Source organism: Panthera tigris, chromosome C1 (genome assembly GCF_018350195.1).
Source record: "Panthera tigris isolate Pti1 chromosome C1, P.tigris_Pti1_mat1.1, whole genome shotgun sequence".
In the NCBI taxonomy this organism is placed as follows: Eukaryota; Metazoa; Chordata; class Mammalia; order Carnivora; family Felidae; genus Panthera; species Panthera tigris.
The window spans coordinates 128,099,607-128,117,021 of NC_056667.1; the positions used below are offsets into that span (position 1 = coordinate 128,099,607).

Consider the following 17,415-nt stretch of genomic DNA (forward strand, 5'->3'; position numbering starts at 1 on the left):
CCAATTACAAAGGTAAGTAAGGTGAACTAATAAATTGTCTTCCAGTCAGAATACAAAAATGACTCAATCATACATGAGATTATGAGGCTCAAAAACAGGAATCAGAAGAACAGCTTTAGTAGATAAATAAGGCAGAGTTGTTAGAGTGTATTCAAGGTTCTATGTCAAGGAAGGGACTCTGAAAGGCATACAGGACTACAGGAGAAAAAAAAGAGTAGAGAAAAGGAAAGTTGCAGTGAAACATGAGAAATGTGTGTCATCATCAGACTTAAGAATATAATTCAGGTCAGTAAAAAGTCTAATGCACACAACTTGGTCAACTCACCCAATGCACCCAGTAAATCAACGAATGTCTTGCACATTCTCCAGTCTACAACTCTCCAGTAACTAAGCCTCTCTGCCTCTTGAGCATATACTCTTTAATGTTGTTTTCCATCAGCCAGCTTCAGTGCAACCTTGGTTTACTAGCAAAATGATAGTCTTAGGACAAGGGTAACAACTAGTCTTATTTAACACTGCAATCATATAGAGAAACCCAGAGGGTCTAGAAGCCTGCTTTCTCAGGAAAGCACTGGGATTAATTAAATCGTCCTTAAGGAGCCAAGAAATTAAAGGCAGCAAAATGGGAATATTCTATTTTCTATTCATTTAAATGTTCATAAAAATCTCTGGGTTGCTGGATGATTATTGCTTCTGAAGTGAAACAACTGGATAAAGGAGGGATTGAATGAAGGGTAGAAAATCAAGTATCTTGGTATGAAGACTGCTCTTTCAAAACATTGTGAAACATTTTTTAAAGGCACAATTTAAAAACCTCTTAGTTCTGAAGCTAATGTTGGGAATAAAATCTTCCTATTAACAACCACCAGTTGGTAGTTGGTTGAGCCAGAAAGTCCTGGAGTTAGAATCAGACCTTGTTAATTTACAGAATATCAATCTAATCTTGTAGGTGTTTTTTGCTTGCCACGTTGCTAGTTTCTAGAGATACAATGGTGCACAAGTGTGTCATAGTCGTTAGTTCCATAAAGTTGCTAGACTAATGGAAAGGAAGAGCCAAGACAAGTAATAATGACATTGTGAGGAGAGAGGTGTGATGGAGAACTTTGGGGACCTAGCAGAAATTGCAGCTGGAGGGCCTGACTAACTGAGGGGCAAAGAAGTCATTCCTTTCAAAGTAAATGTTTAAGCCAAGACCATAGTGACAAAAAAGATTAGCCAGATGAAAGTGGCTGTAAAGAGTGTTTGGGGCAGCAAGAACAGTATGTGTGAACAATAAGGCAAGAGAAAGGGAACATCAACCCTTGGTGGAAGTACAGCGAGGTCAATATATTTGTACATAGTTGTGAGGTGATGGGGGACTAGGGACAGACCAACCTAGAGCTAGCATAGTAATTATCATAAGTAGTTACCCCAAAAATACTGAATCAGTTAATGTCTCTAGGATCAGATCAGTGTTCTCTAATTTAGAAGAGTCAAATTCCAACACCAACGTTTTCTTACTTAGCTGCCCACTAACTAATCATCAGGAGTCAAGATCATGGAGGGTCTTACAAATTATTTTAAGGAATTTAAATTTGGCATTTTGAAATTTCTTTAAGACAATTATCCAACCATCCACCCTTCCATCCATACATATATCTGTTTTTTAATGAATATTTATTATCTATTGTGTGGCAGGCATTACAGCAGGAATTAGCATTGTATTAGAGAATAAACATGGTTACTGTCTCTGTGAAATTTATACAGAATAGAGAGGAATGGGTAATAAACAAGTAAATATATGATACAGCTTATTATTACTACAGTGAGGAAAACAGCCTCCTAATAGTGATAGAGTTAACTCACCTAGATAAGGTGGTATGAGAGATGTCTCCAAGAAAGTGTAATTTATACTGTAACTGAAGGTTAAGAAGGCATCCATGTAAAAAATGGGATGAAAAAGATTCTAGGCAAAGGGGCAGTATGTGTAAAGATCCGAGGAGAGACATATCTGGACACATGTGAGGAAATGAAAAAGAGCCACTGGCACTGGCTATGAAAGGAAGGACAGAGTGGTTCAAGGTGAGGCTGAAGGTTTACCATACATGGCTTTATAGGCAATGATAAGAAATTTGGATTTCATTTGAACAGCAATAGGAAGCCATTGAAAGTTTAAACAGAAAGTAACATGACCTGCTATGTTATCTTTATGCTTTAGGTTTCTTTTTTTTTTTAACGTTTATTTTTATTTTTGAGACAGAGAGAGACAGAGCATGAACGGGGGAGGGTCAGAGAGAGGGAGACACAGAATCTGAAACAGGCTCCAGGCTCTGAGCTGTCAGCACAGATCCCGATGCGGGGCTTGAACTCACGGACCGTGAGATCATGACCTGAGCCGAAGTCGGCCACTTAACCGACTGAGCCACCCAGGCGCCCCTATGCTTTAGGTTTCTAAATTTTATTCTAATTGCTGTATGGAAAATAGATTTCTAGTAATCAGCTTGGGGTGCCACAACAAGATACCACAGACTGGGTAGCTTTAACAACAGACATCTATTTTCTCACAGTTCTAGAGGCTGGAAGTCCAAGATAAAGGAATTGACAGGGTTGGATTCTGGTCAGACCTTTCTTCCTTGCTTGCAGATGGCCACCTTCTCTCTGTGCAAATGCAGAGATTGAGATTTGATATCTCTTTCCTTTCTTGAAAGGACACTAGTTTTATTGGATTAGGGCCCTACTCTTATGACCTCATTTAACCTTAATGAACCTCCTTAATTGCCCCATCCTCGAATACAGTTAACATTGGGGGTTAGGACTTCAACATACGGATTTGAGGGGACACAGTTCAGCCTACATAGATCAAGAAATGGAAAGACACAGAGTATGTTAGGATCGTGATTGTGCATTGGAGAAAATAATGGTAGTATGTTAGAGAAAAGTAGATGAACTCAAGAAATGTTTAGAGGTAGTAACATTAGAATGAGTGGATGGTTTGGATGTGGTACTACTATGGGTGTAAGAAAGTCTTAGGGAGGAAATATTTGGAGGAGGCTAGTAAGAGTATGGTGTTGGAACTATTATATTTGATAAATCTGTGAGCCACAAAAGTGAACATATTTGACAATTAGGTATAAGAATCTGAAACTCAGAAGGGAGTCCTGGAGAGAAGATCAAATTTGGGAATTATTATCACAAAAGCTGTCATTGATAATACTGTAATGATTGAAATATCACCAAGAGAAAAAGCCCACTGTACATTAACATTAAATAGATGGGAATAACAAAGGGGATCTAAAAAAATAAAGTAAGAAAGACATAGAAAGGCAGGTAGAAAACCAGTCAAGTGTGTTTCTGGAGGTGCGGAAAGATTTTTTTTTTTTAAAGGAATGGGTAATTGCGTTGGAGTCCTCCAAAGGCCACCCCAAGGTTCAGTAATTCTCTAGAAGGTCTCACAGGATTCAGTGAGACCTTCATGACTCATAATTGTACTCATGACTATGATTTAATGCAGTGAAAGGATACAAAGCCAAGTCAGCAAAGGGAAAAGGCACATGAGCCAAGTTCAGAGGAAACCAGGTGCAAGCTTCCAAGTATGCTTTCCCAGAGGAAGTCCCACAGGACATACTTAATTCCCTCAGCATCAAGTTATAACAACATAAGTAAAACATTGCCAGGGAAGCTCATTAGAAGACTCAATGGCCAGAATTTTCGGGGCTAGTCATGGAGGCACTCTCAGCCTAGCACACATCAAAATTCCAGACTTGCCAAAGGAAAGCTGGTGTTCAGAATAAACCCTATTGTTTGCACAAGCAGTTTAGGTATTGAAAGCCACTCATCATTTGGGAATGATAGAAACCCTCCTAAAATCCAAGTTCCCAGATGCCTGCCTCTTCAGAGTCAACTTTGTTATTGTTGTGACAAATTTTTATTTAAATTCCAGCTAGTCAACACATGGTGCAATATCAGGTTCAAGTGTAGAATTTAGTGATTCATCATGGTGCCAACCTTGTAAGGCAGGCCTAAGGATAATCAGACCTGCTTTGTTAACTCCTTCCTGCAGTGTCAAAGAGTAAGATGCTGTTTACAAGAGTTAAAGCTAGCGAGAACTGCAGTGTCTGATTAAATTATGTGACAAATAAGTTATTGGTGATGTTGCAAAGCAGTCTCTACACAGGGCATGGCAAAGTAGTTTGCCATGAGTGGAAACATAAGTAAACGGTAAATAACTGAAGACAGTGAAGAAAATACTTTCAAGAAGAGTTGGTTATGAAAGGGAGCCCAGAGTGTAACAGCTAGCAGTGAAAACAGGCTAAGTGTGTTTATTTGTGTTAAACAAAGAAATCTGGAGCATACTGAAAAGCTAGGATATGAAGTTGGTAGAAAAAGAGAGGTTAAAGGTACCAAAAAGACAGAAGATAATCAAAAGAATGTGAGTTCTGAGAAGGCATCAGCTTACCAAGAAGATTAGCCTTCAGTTGGAGGAGGGACTTTCATTTTGACAGGAGGTAAGGCAGAACGGATGGGTTTAAGAGCAGGGAGGTTTGAAGTTACATAACAAGAAGCTGAAATAGTTTGCTTCTGGTAGCATTTGTTTATTCAAAGAAATTGACTAGATATTCTGCTGTGAGTCCCACAGAGGTAGGTGTTGGAAGATTAAAGAAAGTAGGACAGAGTAGAGTAAAGAAACACAGTAGACGTGACAGTCTGGTTAAAGTCGGTGACCACAAATTCATAACTGCAATAAATAACTAGTTAGGTGATTCCTTCAGTGAATATTAAGAAGGGAAAATTTTGTAGTGGGGATAGTCAGAGGAAACCATATGAACATGATGTATCACATGGACAAGGTAATAGATGTGGATGCAAAGCAACCAATGTTGGACATATATTTTTTTAATTTTTTAAAAAGTTTATTTATTTTTGAGAGAGGGGAGGGGCAGAGAGAGAAGGAGACACAGAATCTAAAGCAGGCTCCAGGCTCTGACCTGTCAGCACAGAGCCCGACATGGGGCTCAAACCCATGAACCATGAGATCATGACCTGAGCTGACATCCAGCGCTTAACTAACTGAGCTACCCAAGCATCCCAACAATGTATATTGAGCACTTATGTCCAGACATGTGGTCCAGGTAGTAGGATGGGGACATACAGGAAGGCTGTTTTGCATAATAAAATAACCCAGAATTTCATTTACTATAACATTAACAATAATTAAATCAAAAGTAAAAGTGATTAAATCAGCTATTATCTGCTCAGCCATGAGGAACTCAACACTTTACGCTATTTAGAACTAATATGATATTTCCTAGAGTTCCCTCGTGATTGCATACAAAACATTCTGCCCTTATATTATTCAGGTTGTGTTTTCTAACTTCTTTTATTTCATTATAATTCATCTAACTAATTAGTTATTTCCTTACTCTACAGCCATTCAAGTTCTATTTGTTGGGCTTGTTATAGATAATGCACATTATAAAAGCAATGCTAGGAGTTGCCACTTCCTCTATTTTAATAAACCTAGGCTTTAATGAGGTGTCTGGCTGATACATAGCCCAGAATTTAGAAGACAAATCAAGCTCTCAGTTGAAAATGAGGATCTAGACTTTGCTCAAAATGCCACAATACTTTGGCAGTCTGGACAGACGAGAGAACAAAAAGCTATTTTTAACATTCATTTTATAGTGATGTTATTTTTGAATATGTAAGCATATTCTGATGAAATCATTTCCATTTTAAATTTAGGGCAAGTCCTGAATGTAAAACTAAATTGAGAAAGTAGTGTAGGATTTCACTTGTATTTCTCATAAAATTTCAGTAACCCCCAAAAGAAAAATATTATAAGATCAGATGTGTCAAAATTCATGTGAAAGAAATAAATATATAAATAAATAAATAAATAAATAAATAACCACACTATATTTATCCATTTAGCTGATATCCTAAGTAGGCTATCAGATATCTATCACATTGCATTCCATAAATATGTCCCTAAACATTTTGATGCAACAATTATATATTTAGAAGTCCTGTATACCAAGAGCAGGATCAACATTTATTGCAGATACAAATGAATCACAGTCTCTGGCTCCTGAAATGTAGAGCCTTACTGAAGAAAAATGAAATGTATGACATTTTTAATGAGTGAAAGACAAAGAGATGAAGACTCCAAGTATGTGTCCTAGAAAGGTTTGAGCAGGGAGTGATTACTCTGGTCTCTATCATCCAGTTACTATTTCAAGAAGCAACAGCTCCAGAATAATGTTCCAAAAGAAAGTCTGCTATGACTGAGCTATTTCCACCTCTGTCTTAATCCTCATCCATTCCTTCACATGAAACTTCTGTACCAGGCACATAGACTGCTTGTTTCCCCAAACTCTGTCTGGTCTGTGCCTCCATGGCTTATGTTTGCTACTCCATCTCTCTAGAAAGCCATACCCAATCCTATTTTGACCACCAGTTTCTCGCCATCCAAGAACTCAAACCTCACTCACTCTGGGACACCTCTAAGATCTTGCTTGGCTGAATTAAGAAAATCTTTTTCACTTACCTTGATCCTAGAAGTTCCCACAGTGTCCTGAAATTGCCTCCTTGTTGACAGCCTGTAGGTTCCTTGAAGGCAGCATATCTATATGAATAGGCACTGTTGCTAGCCCCTGGCACATAATGAGTTCTCCAAAAATTATCACATGGTTGAATGAAAGGAAGTATTTGATAAGAATATCCTAGTTACATGGGATATCAACTTGTCAACCTACAACAAAGACATGGCAGTCAAAGGAGGAGATAAATCTGAGTACTAAAGGAACAAGACTAGGCTCTATGTGGAATGAGACATTAATACATTGTAAATAAACTATAGACAACAAAATTCTGTGGATGTGTCTCTCCTATATGCTAATCATTCCTGAATTTGTTATCTCATTTATTTCTCAAGTAACTTTGCCAAGTAAATTATGATAGCTTATGGGCACTCTACTTTAAAATTATCTAAATTTGCTCATAATTGCTCTAATTTAGTCAACTATTTTTATTATAAAAATAATGTGTGCACATAATGGTATTAAATGCAATGAAAAAAGTTATGCCATTGCCCTTCCAATTACCTCACAGGTAACCATCTTTAGGTATTTGTGTTTTTAGATTTCTGCTGGTTAACAATATTTTAACAACAAGGATATGAATCTATTGCTTGATAAATCAGTTTAAGAAACTTACCAACTTATGAAATTTGCTTTACAGTATAAGACCATAATTAATTCAGGTATCTCAATAGTTTGAGATTCTAAAAATCTGAATGCAAATAAGCAGTACTAATACTTTCATTATCCAAATGCTACTCCTTTTAGGACCAAGTAGTGCACTTGAACCCATAGAAAGAAAGAAAATTTGACATCATATAGAATATGCTGATGAAAGGAGAATGTGCTCTGCATCAGTCAAAATAATTATCTTTTAAAGTTTTCCATCAATTGCTGAAAGCATGCCACATTTTGCTTTGCTTTATACTTCAAGCATGACTTTCTCATACAGCTCTTTGTCTGATGGATGCTAATCACATCTCTATTCTCTTGAGTAGACGAAACCATGATTTCTTTATGATGTAACTAAAATCTTCCAGCTTTTAAGTCATCATATTTGATGAGTGAGGTCACTATTATCTTTCAGTCATTCTTCTGGGTATACTCTTCCTCTGTTCCCAGAACAGCCATAACCAGTAAGGGACTTAGATCATGGAATTGAAGCATGTGGAGCCATTTGTTACCTCAGCATTCCATAGCCTACTCTGACTGATGCAGGCTTGCTGTGTATGGTTAGGATTTTGTTCTTATATAATTTTGAGTTACTATTCTAGCATCTAGTGCTATTGAGAAATGTTTGGATACCAATTTAATTATAGATTATTTACTATCGAGGTATTTTATTCTCTCAGGAAAATTTCAGATCTTCTATCTTTCATGGTGTGAAATTTCATAAGCACGTGTCTGGATTTCAACTCTGTCTCATTCATACTTCAATTAAACACTTCTATTTTTCTCTAGTTCCAGTAAATTTTCTTCTCTTTTTCTTCGTTAAGTAATTTACACCTTAATTAATCTTCCTTATTCCTCCTTAATTAACTTTTCAGCATGCACTGAATCTTCCAGCTTTTAAACCATAATATTGGATTCTTATTAAATATAGATCTTCTAACTTCATATCTTTAGTTTCCCTCCCATACTTTTAACTCTCAACTAATTGGAAATTAAATAAATTGTTACATAAATAAACTATCCAAATCATAAGTTAAGAGCCTACTGGCTGTATCTTCTATGTGATTTCTTCACTTTGATTTCTTACCCTTTTGTCAGTTGTTTTTAGTTCAGGTACCTTCTGTGTTCTCTCAATGCTCTTTTTTTTTTCCTAGTCGTTTTCTTATAATGAATATAATTATCTTCTCAATTCTCTTTAAAAATAAAAATTGGAATTTAAAAAAATGTTATTTCAACTCCACTGAATTATATCTGTTTTCCTTTGGTTCAATCTGTGTGTTCATTTTGGTACTCTGCTATCAAGCCCTTTCTTTTCCTAAAATGCCTAGCTGTCTTTGACTCTCTATTGCACATACAACTTTTCCTGTTTTCCCTACCTAATTATTCTGAGTCTGAAGCCTTGCCAGGATTCCACCAGAAAACACATATTCCTAATGTTCCCTTTGTTGGGATTTTTCTTGAACGGTGGCTTATATGTCAATATAGTCCCATTCACTTTCCCAAATGTCTGATTTGCTGATGCATTCTCTCCATTCTGTTAAGGAGCTATTCCATTTTGTACTTTCATACTCTAGTTTTAATGATACTTTGGCATGCATGTGTCTGCCATCTTGATCAGGAAGCGATCAAATTTATTTTTCCAAATACTGAGTAAAGCTATGAATCTGCTCATTACTGGCTAAAAATTTTAAATTATACTAAGATATTTTGGCAAGAATGATATATGAATGGAAGAAGAGAGGAATAACATTTGTTGATCACCTACTGAGTGCCAAGAGCTGAGTGAGAGAGATTCTTTATTTTCATGACCTCATTTAATCTGTACAATAACCCTCTGAGGTGTCACTATCTCCATTTTATAAAGGTATATATTGGGACTCAGGGAGTTTAAATAAATTGCCCAAGTCATAGGACTAATAAATAGTAGAACCAGCTCTGGATGTCTCTGGCTCCAAATCATCTGCTAGTTCCTTCACTGCATGCTAAATGACTTTGAATGCTTTAGATTCAATGCCTTAACATGGTGAGTTGTTGTATTTTATTGTTCTTAAAATAAGAGAATAATATAAGAAATATATCTTATTTGCTATTTACAAATTCAGAAAAATCTTATTTAAAAGAAAAAATTTTAATGTATTTTATTGGTGGCATAAATGGTGGGATATACTATTTTTCTGCCTTTCATTGAAATCCAACCAGTCATATATATTTTCCTCTCCATAGAGTTTTCAGAGATAGTGACAGAGAAGTAAATATTACTGTTCTGCAATGTCAAATCAAGGCTACAACAATAGATGCTGTGCATTGGCACCCACAGACTATGAGACAGAGATAGTAGAGCAATGTAAACCTAGCTTAGTCTTCCCCACTGTATCCTCCTCACCAAATAAAAGGTTAAAAGTACAGCTCACAAGTTATTCTCCTCATTCAGTCAAGAAACAGTGTATTTCTTCCTTCCCCAATGAGTTAGGTATATGTGACACTATCAGTGTATGCCAGACATTGTGGATTTTATGTTGGTGGATGCTGGGTTGTCTTGTGGGTTTGCATGTGTGTGTGTTGTATTTCCTTAAATAGTTTGGGGCTTTGTTCTGGGATGCAGTTAAACCACTTGTTTTAGCCTTTTCAGACTTGCTTTTAAAATTCATTAATTAGAGGTAGAACAGCCTTTATTTGGGGGCTAATTTATCCTACTTGTAAGGTAATATCCTTTTGAAAACTCCACCTGATGCACCTCTATTAGGAAATATTTCCACTTTGGCAGGTAGAACTGCTCCTGGCCCTGTGTGAACTCCAAGTATTATTCTTCTTATTTCTTTGTGATGGTTCTTTGCTAGGTATTGGTTGTTTGTTAATGTGCACTGGCCAATAGGAAAGACCCAAGTAAAGACTCAGTAAAGACCCAAGGAAAACTCTGAAGATCTTTGGAAATCTCTCCTTATGAAGCTATTTTGTCTCTGGTATTCTGCCCCACAAACTAGTTTCCTTGGTCTCCCTGAAATCCTAACGTGTTTTCTTCAACACAGAAAGACTATCAGGCTCCATTTATGGTTCCTTCTGTTACATTTTATGCTGAAAAATTTCTTTATTCAGTAGGCTGGGACAATCACAGGGTTTATCTTGTTTGTATCCTTTCTCTGGAGGATCATTGTTATGCATACTCTGTTGTTCAGAGTCTGAAGACTATTGCTTTGCATATTTTGTCTAATTTTTTAATTGTTTAAGACAGGAAGGTTTCTTAATCTGTTCAGGCTGCCATAACAAAAATACCATAGACTGGGTGGCTTAAACAAAAGATAATTATTTCTCACAGTTCTGGATGGGAAGTCCAAGATCAAGATGTCAGCAGACTGGGTTCTTGGTGAGGACATTCTTCCTGGCTTGCAGATGGCTGCTGCCTTCTTGCTGTGTCCTGACATGGTGGGCAGATAGAGAGTGTGATGGTCATTCTTCCTTTTCTTATAACTACACTAATCCCACCATGGGAACTCTGAATCTTATAACCTCATCTGAACCTAATGGCTTCCCAAACGCCCTTCTTCCGAATACCACCACATTGAGGGGTAGGGCTTAAACATAGGACTTTGCAGCGGGGGGGAGGGGGCACAAACATCCAGTGCACACAGTCACTTTATGTCCAACTGAATTTGGTCAAAAAAACTAGATGCATATAGACAGCTCTGCTTTCCATTTATCCCTATTTTAGGCCAGAATAAATCAGCCCAAATATCATAAATCTGAAAATTTATTCTAAAGGATACCAAACATCTTGTGGGAGAAAAAGGAAAATACTTGGCAGATGTATGGCTTATGTCAAATACTGAGATTGTTTTGACATTAAATCCAGACATTTTACACCCTGTTGATACAGCCCTATTTTACATAAGATGAGAGACATTTTGTCATGCAGACTTCTTTTCAAGTATTCACTCATACTTGAAATCTATTTTAATATAAAAGAGTAAAATAGTGAAATAGGTGTGGTGGCCGACATACAGAAAACAGCTGGTTTGTTGATAAGCAGGCTGGCTAGGAAGCTTGTACCACTGCCTAACCAAACTGCTTACTTTAAGATTAATTTAAGGGCCAAACACAAATAAAAATATCAGGGTTATTCACTGTGTGTTGCTTAGAAAAACAACAATAACAACCACAGAATACTCATTTCAGAGTACTTGCCAGACATTCAGGCCTGGAGGACATAATCTCCAGTGAGTCAGAATAGCAGAGAAAGGCTGTAGTTGTAGTTTGTATTCAGCAAATCATTGGCTTGTACAGTCTTTAAAATCCAAGAAAAGCTTTGTGTTAATTTTGAAAGCCCCCAACATTTCAATGGACCACCTTTTCCTTCATACGTGCTGACACAGAAGTCCTACTTTACCACACATTTATTGACTATTTCAAGCAGAGCAGTAGGTGCTGGCCACGGGACATATGATGATAAGTAACAGCCATATTATTTCTGAAGGAGAAGGGATTAAAAACAAAACCAAAAACAAAACATGCATCCAAATGTTCACAAGCCAAGGCACTGTGTGTTAGGTGCCATAAGGATGGTTTGAATAAGAATATCTAGGGAAGACACCTTAACTGAATTGGTCTTGAAGGGAAGTTTTCCTAGACAGCCTTTAAAATAGATGGTGGAAGGTGGCCAGGATTCACACAGGAAGAGACAGGAGTTGGATGAGGGCTTACTAAGGGTAGAAGTGGTGAACCACAAGGTAGTGACTTAAAAGGGTAAGTACCTCAGTGTGCATAAAAGATTAACTCGAAGGACTAATGGAAGAAGAAACAAGAGAGAGAAGTTGGTCAAAAGTTTTACCTGACAGGCTAGCAGTGGTTTCAACAAGGTAGATCACTTCTGGGTTCTCACCAGTAATACACTAAGGTTTGGTACAAAGTTCACAACTTCCCATGGTATGCATTAAAAACAGCCTTTACTAGGGAAGCTTAAATAGGCCACAGGAAAAAAAAGTAGTTATGAGAGCCCTGATTCTTCTTTCATTCCACAGAAATGTGTGTTGGGTTCAAGGCAGCTCTGAGCTTGACAAGTATCCCCGCAGTAGTTGATAGTCCACTTTCCATTGTTAAAGGATAAGTATGGGGGATTAGCCCGTCAGTGGATATATTAGTCAGGGTGCTCTAGAGAAACAGAACAAATTATATATTATGCCACCAGTATATATGATATATGATATGATATGATATGATATGATATGATTGATATCAAATAAATGAAGAGATTTATTACGAGGAATTGGTTCATATGATTATGAAGGCTGAGAAGTCTCATGATCTGCTGTCTGTTAGCTGGAGACCCAGGAGAGCCAGTGGTGTAATTCTAATTCAAGTCTGAACCAGAGGAGCTGAAGATGTAAATACGAGTCCAAGGGAAGGAGATGACAGATGTCCCAGCTCAAGCAGTCAGGCAGGAAACAGAAAGGATGGATTCCTCATTTCTCTGCCTTTTTGCTTATTCAGGTCCTCAACAGAATGGGTGATGCCCATGCACATTGGGGAGGGCAGTCTACAAGATTTGAGCCCACAGGTTCAAATGCTAACCTCATTCAGAAACACCCACACAGACACCCCCAGAAAATAACATTTAATCTGGGCACCTCTTGGCCTACCTAGTCTAGTTGACACATAAAATTAAGCATCATAGTGGGTGAATGCACAGATTATTGAGTTACACAGAGTCTGAATTTGAGATGCCAGCTATTTATAGGAAGGCAAATAGCTAGAATTTGGAGACCTTGGAACCCATGAGATGTTGCAGTGTCCTCTGTGGGAGGAAGAGACTGATTAGCAAGTTGAATTTTGATGGAGGTTCCAAGTCCCAGCTAACTGCCAGGATCATTTTTGGACAATTTTGCTCATTACATCATCAAAGGGCTAACAGGGATCAAGAGAGGTTGCAAACCCAAAATACTTGAGGCACCAAACAGAATAAAAAAACAAAGGAACTGGTGGGACTTGTTATATACTGAGAACATTCAGTGTTAAATTTTTATTTTTATTTTTTAATTTTTTTAAATGTTTTTAATATTTATTTATTTTTGAGAGTGAGACAAAGTGAAAGTGGGGGAGGAGCAGAGAGAGAGGGAGACACAGGATTGGAAGCAGGCTCCAGGCTCTGAGCTGTCAGCACAGAGCCTGACGCGGGGCTCGAACCCACAGACTGTGAGATCATGACCTGAGCTGAAGTCGGACACTCAACCGACTGGGCCACCCAGGCGCCCCTAGTGTTAAATTTTTAAACACACACATGCGCACACACACACACACACACACACACGTGCACACACACACACACACACACACACACACACACACATCCTATTCAGGCCTCTAACACTGTCTATGATCCTGATTTTGCCAGTACCAATTGATGATCCCAATAAAGGTAATGGAGCTCTAAAATCAAAGAAATTATTTATTGGGTTACTGTAGTAGACCAAAGAAGATATAGAGCAGTGACAATAAAAATGGGGAATGAGGAGGCAGAAAACAATAGATACTTCTGAGACCTGAACAAAAGTCAACAGAATTTGCTGACCCCTCAGGTGTGGAGTGAATGAGGGAAGAGTCAAGGACGACTCAACTCAAAAAACAGGTGACTAAGAACATGATAGTACTATTAAGAGTAATAAGAAATTTAGAAGAGGAGTTGGTTTTTTACAGGAAGTAGACAGTAATCTGGGTTTTAGACACATTGGATTTGAGAAGTTGAACACAATAGCTACATTCTATATACCAGGCACTTTGCCAACCATTTGATATGAAATATCCATCTAATGCCTACAATTATTCTATGAAGTAGAAACTTGTTATTACCCCCATTTTATTGGGAGAGAAGGTCTTGGAGAAAATAAGTAATTTGCTAATTATACCATTCATTAGCAAAACCCAGACAAAGTCTTTCTGGTGCCAAGGCTGAGCAACCACTGAATCAATATATAAATTCCAGCCAAAAAAGTGAGATTTCAAGGAAGGCAGGGCAGAAGCTGAGTCATCTACCTTGTCATGAGAGAAGGAGCTATAGGAAGAGATGGAACTTGTTTGAAGGGAACATATAGACATCAAGAGAGAGATGGCCATTGACAAAATGTTGGGATAGTTTAATTTGGCTGGATGGTGGGAAACCAGAAGGAATAAAAACAAGGATAGAGGCAGAAATCAGAAGATAAGAAGTAAGACTGAATCACAAAAAATAAGAAATTTTGGGGTGCCTGGGTGGCTCAGTCAGTTAAGCATCTGACTCTTGATTTCAGCTTAGGTCATGATCTCATGGTTTGTGGGATCAAGCCCCAAATCATCGTGAGATCACAAGCAAGCTCTGTGCTTGCTTAGGATTCTCTCTCCCCTCCTACCCTGCCCCTCCCCCCCCGTGCCCACTTGCTCTCTCTCTCAAATAAAAAAAAAAAACTTAAAGAAAAAAAAAGAAAAGAAATTTCAAGAGAAATGTGTAATCCACAGCATAAATTGTTGCCAAAAGGAAAGACCGGTTACAGAAAACTTTGGGATAATAACGGCAAGCACTTAGAAGGTGCTTATTATATATATCAGGAAGAGTTTTGCATACTTTTACATAGTGATCGTATAATTAGCACAAGCATATCCCACTGTCCAGATTGGAAGCTGGTACAGAGAAGCAGTGCCCAATGTCACTTGGCCAGTGCGAAGCAGAGCTGTGATGCCACCTAGTGAGTCTAGTCCAAGCATATACATCCTCCACCATCCTGCCACAGTTTCAGGAGACTGGTCCCTGCACTGACCAGACTGTAACCTATGGAGTAATAGCTAAGTGATAGTATTTCTCATCTTGCCATAGAGTAGTGGTTTGTGGGATAACCTGGCTTGGGGTTCTTCCTCTTCTGCAAAATTCTAAAAAAAGAAAAAAAAAATACTTCCGTGGACCTGGAGTCCAGGAAAGGCCAGCCTCGTTGTGCTGCCATGGCAACACTGCAGCTCCTCGGGCCCTGAGGGCTTGTGGATCTTGATAAGTGGGCTGAGGCCTCGAAGGCCAGGACCACCACTTCTATGGGAGCTCCTGTGTGCCTACCTGCCAAACAGTTAGAGAGGCCAAGTGGAACCACAGGTTTGATATGAAGGAGAAGAGAGGTGGTCTGAGTCAGTGCTAAACAAGAGGAGGTCCTGAGATGGCGTAGCAGGACCTCTCTGATTGCAAGTCAGGCCTGTACTACTCGCTTTGCTCCGTACCAGGCAGCACACAGCACATGGCTGCTTAACTTGACTCCTGCAGGCTGACAGAAAGGCCCCTGCTGACATAGGGAGAGGTTATAAATGACACTCATCAATCCTCTGCCTTGACACCTCTCCCCTTGACCAAACTCTAGCCAGGCTCCTCTGAGCCCTCTTCTCCCCCAGACCTCAATCTTGTACAAAACACTATAAAGGCTCGAGCAGATACTAACATAGTTTCTAACAGCTTAAAACTGCATCCCTGTCATATCCCCAGATCCCCTTCAAGTGCCTGTCTTAGAGAACTTAAAGCTGGTAAAAAAAAAAAAAAAAAAAAAAAAAAATTTCTCTTTCTCCCAGTCAACATCTAAAGATAGGGCCCCTGTTTTTCAGTCTCAGTGGGAGGCTAGGAGCCTAATGTTAACGAGCAATAATTAGAAAACCCAGATGTGTTTCACATGGACCAACCACTTCCTGCTTTTTGTCATTTTTCACTTTCTGACTCTACTGAGCCCCCTGTTGTCCCCTCTGTATCCCCTACTCTCCCTTTAAAACACCCAGTCACCTCTGCACAAATCAAAGTCGAGTTCAGTTCACATTGGACTCTTTTCCCTATTGCCATAGGATATTCCTGATTGGAATCTGTCCTTACACTTTTAGCTAGTGTCTGGCTTTGTTCATCTTTGACAGTCATCCCAAGAATACCCTCTCTGGCACCTTTAATCCCCCGTATTCATTAATTACTTTGAGAAGGAGCAATGTTTGTAAGCTTTAGTTGAAAAGCTCAGCCTTCCCCTCCCCCACCCCACCCCGGGAAGAATCCTACATAAGCCCATTAGCAGGAGCAAAAGTGGGAGTGAAATTACCCTGAAAGCTTTGAAAGGGCTCTGACTCTAGAGAGGGGCTGACCAGGATTTCAATAACTGCTCCTACCATCTTGCAGCCACCAAAGGCCTACATCCCTCACACCCTATTTTGCCAAATTTGTTGTCTCCACAGCCTCCTACCTGCCCGCTGCTTAGTATCATCCATCCTCTGCCTTTGTCATTTTACTGAAGAAGTGCTCAACACCGTTTCTAATGATGGGGTGCATTACCAATAGAAGGAAGGCGGCAGACTAGAACAGGGAGCCAGGGTCACTGCCCTTCCCTGGTGGGCCATGGGGGTGAGTGTGGGGAGACACTGGTCCTTGAGATAGAAGTTGAAGAACTGAAAGCAACTCTATCAAGCTGTTTCCAAACTTTGTGGCACACTGAAATCACCTGAGGATCTTCGAAAACTACGCTTATTTCCCACACACGGACATTCCTTTTTCTTTTTTATGTTTATTTTTGAGACAGAGAGATAGAGCCGAAGTCGGGGAGGGGCAGAAACTGAAACAGGCTCCCAGGCTCTGGGCTGTCTGCACAGAGCCGGACACAGGGTTCAAACTCACGGACTGAGAGATGATGACCAGAGCTGCAGTTGGACACTTCACCGATTAAGCCACCCAGGCACCCCGGTTGCTCAGACATTCCAAATACACTAGAATGGGATGGTCATCAGAATTTTGAAAAGCTGCCCCAGGTGATTTTAACATGCAGCAAAGTTTGGAAACCACACTTCACTCCCTAGGCAACTACAATAACATTTTGAACAGGTTGATAAATCTTTAAAAATCTTATGCCTGTAACTTTTAGTGATAAAAGTATTTAATAATGGCAGCCTCATTGAGTGCTCCATAGGTAACATATGTTTCACATTCATTAATTCGTGTAAGAACACTGGGGTAGATATTCTCTCAATTACATAAATGAGGAAACTGAGTCTCAAATATCTTAAGACACATTGTCCAATCTTACACATTAAGTAAGGAGTGGGAGCAGGATCTGAACACAAGACTCACCTTGAACCAGTCAGTCTTATCCACTATAGCATATTGACCGAATGCAAGACTCTTTATTCTAGATGTTTGAAAAGTAACTTTGAACATGTAGCCTGG

At 38.9% G+C, this 17,415-nt stretch overlaps 1 long non-coding RNA gene across 1 annotated transcript; it reads right to left on the reverse strand.

Annotated features, from left to right (window-relative positions):
- Positions 1–2,570: 2,570 nt before the first annotated feature.
- On the reverse strand, positions 2,571–10,626 carry LOC122240903. The gene is made up of 3 exons (XR_006220685.1): positions 10,541–10,626; positions 6,527–6,730; positions 2,571–2,637 (listed from the first exon to the last, which is right to left on the reverse strand). It is a non-coding gene; the product is annotated as an uncharacterized LOC122240903 (long non-coding RNA).
- Positions 10,627–17,415: the final 6,789 nt, after the last annotated feature.